This window comes from Lemur catta, chromosome 16 (genome assembly GCF_020740605.2).
Source record: "Lemur catta isolate mLemCat1 chromosome 16, mLemCat1.pri, whole genome shotgun sequence".
Lineage (NCBI taxonomy): Eukaryota > Metazoa > Chordata > Mammalia > Primates > Lemuridae > Lemur > Lemur catta.
In genome coordinates this window covers 8441322-8451311 of record NC_059143.1, presented here as the reverse complement: position 1 = coordinate 8451311, position 9990 = coordinate 8441322, and the positions used below count along the sequence as shown (strand labels likewise).

Sequence of the window (9990 nt, the reverse complement as noted above, 5' to 3'; positions counted from 1 at the left end):
TTTCATCCTTCTGCTTATTTTGGGTTCAATTTGCTCTTTTTCTCCTAGTTTCGTTAGGTGGAAGCTTAGGTGATTGATTCAAGAACTGTCTTCTTTTCTGACATAATTTTTCACTGTAAATTTCCATCTAAGCACTGCTTTAGTCATACCCCACATATTTTGATATGTTTTGATTTTGCATGTTGTTTGATTTCCAAATATTTGGGTATTTTTCAGATATCTTTCTGTGGTTGATTTTTAGTTCAATTTAATTGTGTTCAGAGAATATATTTTGTGTGATTTAAATTCTTTTAAATTTATTGAGATGTGTTTTATGGTCCAGAGTATGGTCTATTTTAATGAGTACTATGTGTGCATTCAAAGGGGATGCATACGCTGTTGTTGGGCAGAATATTTAATAATTGCCAACGAGGTCAAAATGTTAATAGTGGTAGTCATGTCTTCTTACCTGATTTATTATCAATTTGTTCCATTAATTATTGAAAAGAGAGTGTTGAAGTAGCCAAAAATATTCAGGGATTTGTCAAGTTGTCCTTTCAGTTCTTGGTTTCTGCTTCATGTGTGTTGAAACTCTGTTACTAGGAGTATAGACATGTATGGTTGTTATGTCCTTTTAATAATTTGACACTCATATTGTAATAAAATGCTCTTTTTTATCCCTGTTCAAATTTCTTTTTCTGAAACCTACTTAGTCTAATATTAATATAAATGTTCCTGTGTTGTATTTGATTCATGCTTGCATGGTATAGCTCATTTTGTCCTTTTACTTTTTACCTAGCCATATCTTCATATTTAAAGTATGTTTCTTATAGATAGTATACAGTTGGGTCTAACTTTATTATCTAATTGAACAATATCTGCCTTTTAATTGGAGAGTGTCTATGTAATTTACAAATACTGTGATTATCAATATGCATAGATTCAAATCTACCACCTTCCTGTTTGTTTTCTATTTGCCCAATCTGTTCTTTGTTCATCTTTTTCCTCTTTTTTTATTTTTTTTTTTTTTTGAGACAGCATCTCACTTTGCTGCCCAGTGAGTGCTGTGGTGTCAGCCTAGTTCACAGCAACCTCAAACTCCTGGGCTCAAGCAATCCTTCTGCCTCAGCCTCCCGAGTAGCTGGGACTACAGGCATGCGCCACCATGCCCAGCTAATTTTTTCTATATATTTTTAATTGTCCAGCTGATTTGTTTCTATTTTTAGTAGAGACAGGGTTTCACTCTTGTTCAGGCTGGTCTCGAACTCCTGACCTCGAGCAATCCTCCCGTCTTGGCATCCCAGAGTGCTAGGATTACAGGCGTGAGCCACCACATCCGGCCAATCTTTTCCTCTTTTTGTGACATATCTTGGATAAATTGGGCATTTTTATTATTTCATTTTATCTCTAATTACGGCTTATTAGTGCTACTTCTTGGCCGGGCGAGGTGGCTCACGCCTGTAACCCTAGCACTCTGGTAGGCCAAGGCAGGAGGATCGTTCGAGGTCAGGAGTTTGAGACCAGCCTGAGCAAAAGTGAGACTCCCGTCTCTACTAAAAATAGAAGGAAATGATTTGGACAGCTAAAAATATATGTAGAAAAAAAAATTAGCTGGGCATGGTGGCGCATGCCTGTAGTCCCAGCTACTTGGGAGGCTGAGGCAGGAGGATCGCTTGAGCCCAGGAGTTTGAGGTTGCTGTGAGCTAGGCTGACGCCACGGTACTCTAGCCTGGGTGACAGAGTGAGACTCTGTCTCAAAAAAAAAAAAAAAAAAAAAACAAGAAAAAAAAATTAGTGCTACTTCTTTTCACTTGTTATTATTTTCTAGTTATTGCTCTAAGTTTTACAGTACAAAACTTAATTCTTGGTGCTGTATTTGCTCACATTTTATTCCTACGTGTATTATAAACCTCAATAAGTGGTTATTATTTTATTTATTTATTTATTTATTTTAAATTTTCATGTATCCTTGCACAGGGACCGTGCTAATCTTCTCTGTATCATTCCAATTTTAGTATATGTGCTGCTGAAGTGAGCACAGTGGTCATTATTTTTGCTTTAAACTGCAGAGACCTTTTAAATAAATTTTAAAACTAAGAAAAATATCTTTTATTTTAACTTTATTTTTATTCAAAAATTTGCCATACCTGGTGTTATATATTCTGTTGTGAAAATCTAAATTACCATCTTGTTTCATTTTTATTTTGCTTGGAGACTTTCTTTTAATGCATCTTGTATTGCAGATCTGCTGGTGATGAATTTCTCAGCTTGTATTTGTCTAGAGACTTTGTTTCACCTTCATTGTTGTTGTTTTTTTTATTTTTATTTTTTTGAGACAGAGTTTCACTCTGTTGCCCAAGCTACAGTGCCGTGACATCAGCCTAGCTCACGGCAACCTCAGACTCCTGGGCTCAAGCAATCCTCCTGCCTCAGCCTCCCGAGTAGCTGGGACTACAGGCATGCGCCACCATGCCCAGCTAATTTTTTCTATATATTTTTAGCTGTCCAGATCATTTCTTTCTATTTTTAGTAGTGACGGGGTCTTGCTGTTGCTCAGGCTGGTCTCGAACTCATGAGCTCAAAGGATCCACCCGCCTCGGCCTCCCAGAGTGCTAGGATTACAGGCATGAGCCACCACGCCCGGCCTCTCACCTTCATTGTTGAAAGATGTTTTCTTCTTCAGGAATAGAATTCTAGTTTGACAGTTGATTTATTTGAGTACTTTAAGGACATTGCTCTATTGTCTTCTGATATGAATACTTTCTGATGAGGAGTCTGCTATATTTCTTATCTTTGTTTCTCTGTGTGTAATATATCTTGTTTTTCTGCCTGCTTTTACAAGTTTGTCTTTATCACTGTTTTTCACACTTCAATTCTGATATACCTTGGTGTGGTTTTCTTTAATTTATTCTGCTTGGGGTTCATTGAGATTCTCAGATTTGTTTGTGCATAGTTTTAATCAAATTGGGAAAAATTTGGCCATTGTTTCATTGAATATTTTTATGTTCTCCCTGTATTTACTCTTCTTCTAGGACTGAAATTACATGTATGTTACATAGGTTGATAATATCCCACAGGTCACTGATACTCTGTTCATGAATTTGAGTCTTTTTTCTCTCTTTCCTTACTTTTCTATAGTTTCTACTGCTTTGTATACAAGTGTGCTGAGCTTTTCTTCTACAGCGTCTGATCTGCCAGTAATCCCATTCAGTGTATTTTTTGCTTCAGATAATGTATTTTTCAACTCTGGAAATCCCATTTGGATCATTTTATGTTTTCCATTTTTTTCATCACATTCATTTTTCCCCTCTATTTTTGAGCATAGGAAGCATTTCTATATATCCTTGTCTTCTTTGTCATTTCTAGATCTGTCTTTATTGGTGGATTTTACTGTTTGTTACGGGTCATAGTTTTCTTTTTCTTTGCACACGTGGTAATTTTTTCATGTATTTATTGTACTTTTTACCTTGTTTTGTGCTGGATTTTGTCATATTTCTATAAATAGTGTTTTGGTTTGGTTGTGGCATGTAGTTAACTTACTTAAGATCAGTTTGACCCTATCAAAATTTGCTTTCAAATATTTTAAAGGCAGTTCCAGAGCAGCCTTTATTCTAGGGTTAATTTATCCTCATTAATAAGATGATTTGGTCTGGTTTTCCTTAGTCTTAGAAAGACACAGAAGGAAGGGGTGCCCACTGTTCCAGCCTTTGTACAATATTGTATGAGAATATGATGCTCAGACTTGTGTAGCTGCCCTGTGACCACAAGGGTAGTAGCTGACACACTGAGAATGGCCAAGAATCTGTCTGTCCTTGGTGATATTGCTGAGCTGCTGAATTAACCAGCCTGGAGCCAGCTACTTCCAGACTTCTCATTATATGAGATGCATTGTAAAAAATGGTCTAAACAAATTTTAGTTGTATTTTCTGTTACTTGCAGCCAAAGTCACTCTGATACATTCTCCCAAATAAACAAATTACCAGATTTTTGCCAGTTTGGTTCTTCTAGGTTATTTGGTTATTGTTATAAGTTGCATTGAATAAAAACCCATTGAGTGTGCCAAGAATTACAGTAGATGCAGAGAGAATTATTACATAGTTTCTGCCTTTGAGGCATTTGCATCCTTATTTAGGAGAAAACAAGGTTACAAACTAATACCTACACTAAAGGAATAATAGAATACATCATAAAAGAAGAGAAAATAAGATAATTAGTAAATAATTGAATGAATGCAATTGTGTGTTCAGAAATATCCGCGCGCATCAAAACATTAGGTGACATTAAATGAAATCCCAATGTGGCCCCTATCGTGTTATCTGGCACAGTCTATTAAATAACGTGCATATTTAAATTAAGTGAGGAACAAAATGAAACAAAAAACCAAAACCTTCCCAAATAATAAGTTCAATCAAAGACTATATTTCCACTTCAAACATTGATCTAATAATAGAAACATTTGTATAAATAAAGGCAGATACAGATATTATATAAATATAAATAGATATATAGACATAGATATAGATAATTGGGCTCAAATATATTCCCTTCTGCTGCTACTATCTATCTTTTTTTTCAATTGAATGGAAAAATCCTGAAGAGATCCTTCACGTTTTGGAAGCAAGTATAAAAAATTTTCACAAGTTACTACTGTTATCCTATTGTTTTCTAAATTAGGTTATAGGCAAGAATATAATTAATTCTTTTTCAGAGAATCTTGATCCTTTTTTGGAAATAAAATTCTCCTTGAAGAAGCATGAGAGCCAGTTGTTGCTTGTCCCAAGAATCTAATCCTAACGATGCTACTGCTTTTTCCATTATGGGTATAACTGGTTGAAACCTGTCTGTGGATGGACTTCGCGGGAAATGTGACAGAAAAATCGCCAGAGTCATGAGTTCGGTAGAACTATGTCTGACACCCAAGGGCCAGGAGAAGGAGTTACTGACACAGCCGTGAAATCCAAGAAGGGTTGGACTGAGACACAAGAAGCCCTGGCGATGGCAAAAAGGGGATATTTTGACAGGAATCCCAACAGAACCCAAGGAATTGGATGGCTGGCTGTGAAAGATCACCTCTGACCCAGACAATTAAAACGCAAGAAGCAAGACAATCTCTGCCTATGTTTGAGAGCAGTATACTTCCAAAGATCCTGTTACCCTCTTTAGGTGAACTATGTTCTCAAATACCTAGAGCAGTTTGCCTTTGCAAACAGAAAAGAAAGAAGAACTTGGCCGGGTTCGTCTTGTCTGCTGCAAATGTAATACGTACAGTGCAGTCTTGGCCACAGACTGTGAAGACTTCTAACCTGGCCAGTGTCCTCCTCCTTGTCCTCCCTGCAAAAACAATCTTCACACTGCCTCACTCCTAATGGGAAGGAAATGATGACACCAGACCAGCTGGGCCCAGTTCATGTGCATGCTCAGTAAGGCTAACAGAAAACACTTCACAATTTTCTTTAGCACTTTGCAATCTGCAAAAGTTCTTCCACATTCATTATCTCATTTAAGCCACATGACAAACCCATCTGGTGTTAGTGTCTCTGTTTCACAGATGAGAAAACTGAGGCTCAGTGGAATCCCAATAGCATGTGCTCTTTACATAGTAAGGTCATTGTGTTAGTATTCTATTGCTGTGTACCAAATTATCTCCAATCTAGCAGCCTAAAACTTACTAACTCACAGTTCTCTAGGTTAGAAATCTGGATGGGCTCCTTTGGATTTCCTGCTTAGGGTCTCAAAGGCTAAAACTGAGGTGTCGACCAGGCTGGGCTCTTGTTTTGAAACTGGGGGAAAATCTGCTTTCAAGCTCATTCAGCTCATTGGCAGAATATATCCATGTTGCTTTGGGGTGGAATTTCCCACTTCCAGGCTGAATGTTGGCTTGGGGTCAGTCTTAGCTCCTAGAAGCCACTCTCTGGTCCTTCTCAGAAGTGACCTGTTCCGTTTTCAAGCCAGCAACAGTGTCCTGTTCTTATGCTTCAGATCCCTTTGACTCCCGTTCTCGGACCAGCCTGAGCAACCTGCCTGTGAAGGGTTCGTGTGATTAGATCCGGCCACCCACATAATCTCTCTCTGGCCCTGTAGTGTAGCATAGTCACAGGAGGGTGTTCCGTCATGTTCTATTTCCACCCACAAGGGCAAGGGGCCCTGAGGATTATTCTTAGACTCTGCCTACCACGATAATGAGCATGCTTACACTGAGGAGGAGGGGAGGGAGAGAGAGAGAGAGAGAGACACTATTTCTTGAGCACACCCAGGCTCAGTGTAGCTTACTGACAGAGTGAGCAGAGAGCTCATGGAGGAGAATTAGTGTAAGAGAAAAACCAAAGAAAAACGAAGAGAGAGTAAGAGAACGAAGAGCTGTCTGGCCCTTCCCTGAGAGTTCTAGCAGCTCAACTGGGGAGTAGGGCAGAGAGCCCAACATGAGTATGGGACCTTAATGCCCAGTGGCCCTGCCAACTAGCAAATGGGTCCTGATCGGCACCTTGACCTGTGGAATTGGCTCTCCCATTCTGGGAGAAGAAGATGGATGGAGAAGTGGACAGAGAAGGAAAATTGTCCCTCCTCCCTTATCAGGGGAACCAAGCCTTTCTAAATCACATTTCTTCAGTCTCCTCCACTCTCAGGGGTTGACTGATTCCTTTTCTAGAATGGGAAAAAAAAAAAAAAAAAACCACATTTCTTCAACAGTCCTTTGCTCTTGGAAATATGCCTTTATTTATGTTCAGCATCCTCTAGAGATGGGCTAGGATGTACTTGCTGTTTGCATTTCTTCAAAAGTCATTTTCATTTTCCTATCTGCACCCCCAGGAACAGACATGTAGGTTGTTTCCAAAATTTGGAACTTAAAATATTCTGTGATGAAAATCCTTAAACATATATATTTCCACACTTCTCCAAATACAAGTTACTTTGTGGTAATCTAGACCTGAAATTTAATGTTTTCATTAAAATGCTAACCAGGAACAAATTTCTCATTATTTTAATATTTCTCATTACATATCAATACCAAACCCCTATTGCTTACCCAAACATAACCAAAAGACAGTAAAAATGACTACAGTAAATGACAAACTACTATGGTACTTGAAATTAGGCCAGACTTCACAGGTCAGAGCACAGTCCTCCACAAGGCTAGTCTCACTTCCGATATCAGCCACAAGTTTGAGGATTCCCAAGGCTGCCCTCACTTCTGACCAGCTGGTTACAAATTTAGGGGGCCTTATGGGCTCCCTCAGGTTTGCTAATTCACTAGAATGACTCACAGAACTCAGGAGAGCTCTATATTTACAACTGCAGTTTTATTATAACAAATAGATACAAACCAAAGGCAGTTAAAGTGGGGACAGGTGCGGTGGCTCACACCTGTAATCCTAGCACTCTGGGAGGCGGAGGCAGGAGGATCACTTGAGCTCAAGAGTTTGAGACCAAACTGAGCAAGAGTGAGACCCCCGTCTCTAGAAAAAAAGAAGAAGAAGAAGAAGAGAAAAAAAAATAAACACCAGCCAAAGAGAGAGATGCATAGGGTGAAGTCTGGGAGGTTCCAGATGCAAAGCTTCCTTCATCCTCAGGGATGTGTTACTTCTCCCTCCCACCCCAGCATATCGAGCATATCGAGCATACCGATGTGTGACAACATGGACAGAGCATTCTTCACCAGGGAAGTTGATGAGCTTCAGGGTCCACAATTTTATTGGCACTTCATTTGAACCATTGCCCGTGTGACTCAATCTCCAGTCGTCCTCCCTTCCCCAGAGGTCAGACTGACATCACGTGGCTCAAACCCCCAACCCTCCCTCACATGGCTGCACTGCCTGCCCTGACTAGCCCCTATCCTAAGTCACCTTATCAGTGTAAAGTGTCAAAAGGTCCACCACAAGTCACCTTGTTAGCATTAACTAGAGGGTGCACTCCCATGGGTCTATCATGAATAACAAAGAAAGTCTAATCACTCTGGAAATTCCAAGAGTTTAGAGGTTACCTTCCAGGAACTGGGGACAAAAGTCAGTCAAATTCTTTATTACACATCTGGTAAGATATAAAATGCTTAAAATACCATGCTCTGAAGATAAATCAAGAATATGGCTGCTTTGTGACCAGTATTGCTCAGATGACTCTTTTAGCCCCAACAACATGTAAGATGAGTATCTCTGTTGCTGATACTCAGGTTGACTTTGAAAATGTCTTCCTGAGATGTTAATGTCCTACCAATTATATTTGGAATGTCACTCAAGACTCTTACTACATATCTTTCATTTAAAATATATTGATCTTTTTGCATGTGTATATATAGACATATGTATATATATCAACAGGGAAATACAAATGTCAATGAAGATTGAATATGAAAATGTTAACTAGGCAGAAGCACTGCAGATATGTCTTTCATTTTCTCAGGATCACTTTCTAGAAGTGAGATTCCTGTGTCAGAAGGTACATACATTTTTTATGGGACAGTCACTATAGCATGGAGGTTACTCAAAAATTAAACATAGAATTATATGTGATTTAGCATTTCCAATTCTAGCTATAAACCCCAAAGAATTGAAAACACAAAGCCAAACAGGTATTTTCACAGCCATGTTCATAGCAGCATTATTGTCTTTTAACCTCGATCAGACTCTGATTCACAATAGCCAAAGGATGAAATTAATCCCAGTGTCCACTGATGGATAAATAGGTAAACAAAAGGTGCTATATATGTACAATGGAGTATTGTGCAGCCTTAAAAAGGAAGAAAATTCTGACACATGCTACAACATGGAAGGACTTTGAAGACAATATGCCAAATAAAGCAAGCCAGACACAGAAGGACAAATACTATATGATTTCACTTATATGAGGTCCCTAGAATAGTCAAATTCACAGAGACAGAAAGTGGAATGGTGGTTCCCAGGGGCCGGGGGAGGAAGGGGAGTTATTGTTTAATGGGTAGAGTTTCAGTTTAAGATGATGAAAAGGTTCCGGAGATGGTGGTGATGGTTGTACCGCAGTGTGAATGTACTTAATGCCACCGAACTGTACACTTAAAATAGTTAAAACGGTAAGTTTTATGTTTTGTATATTTTACCACAATATACAAAGTACATACATTTTTTACAATTTGATGTGTCTTGCCAAACTGTCCTCCTAAAAAGTTTTACTGCTTTACCACATTTCTAGGTTTCTTAGGAAACAGTCTGAGACAAAGCTTAAATGTGACTACTCTATTGTGGGAGTGGAGTGCTCTCACAGGGATGCGAGAAAGTGGGGGGAAAGGAAATAGGAAGGAAGGGAAGCAAATTAAGGAGATGTTTTACCCAGCTGGTCATGGCTGCATCAAAAACTCAGTTGCTTTGCAATGGGGACGTCTCTGTGCAGGTCATACGGAATCACTGTGTTTTAGAATAGCCTTTTGGAAGGAATGAGAGAGAAATGACCAGGTGTTGTCTCTCACTGGCAACAGTATATCCCATGGGTGCTAAATCCCCTGTCCTTGCAGGGAGAGAGCAACTGCTAGGGCAGCTAGATCCACACCCAGTGTGTGTGATCTGAATCCAGTGGCGGTAGGAGGACCCAGAGCCCCCGTAGGTCTGGTGGAGTTTGGCCTGGGAGCCAGGGCATGCCAGAGGCTGGCCTTTACCACAGGGGAAAGTAAAGATGATCTCCGGTGCCAAGAAACAAGGCCACTTTTGAGGCACGTGGAGCCTCTGATGGAGCAAGGAGCAGAAGGCCTGGGGAGCAGATGGGGACAGGAAAAATAAGGACCTGCACTGCCAACAGTACACAGGAATAGCCATTTCTCTCCATCCTCACCAGCACTGAATATTATCAATCTTTTTTGTCTTTGCCAACATTATAATAAAAAGTATATATGGTCATTATATTTGCATTTTTAAATTACATAATGTCGGAAAATGTTAAATAATATTTTTTTGCCCATGTATATTTCTTCTTTTATGGATTAGTTGCTTGGCTACTTTTCATTGGGATACTCATTATTTATTAACACGCGAGCATTCATTATATGAGCTA

General features: G+C 39.2%; 1 non-coding gene across 1 annotated transcript; it reads right to left on the bottom strand.

Annotated features, from left to right (window-relative positions):
* Positions 1 to 1911: 1911 nt before the first annotated feature.
* Positions 1912 to 2018, bottom strand: LOC123621961. Its single transcript, XR_006729341.1, has one exon. It is a non-coding gene; the product is annotated as a U6 spliceosomal RNA (small nuclear RNA).
* Between the last annotated feature and the right edge of the window lie 7972 nt (positions 2019 to 9990).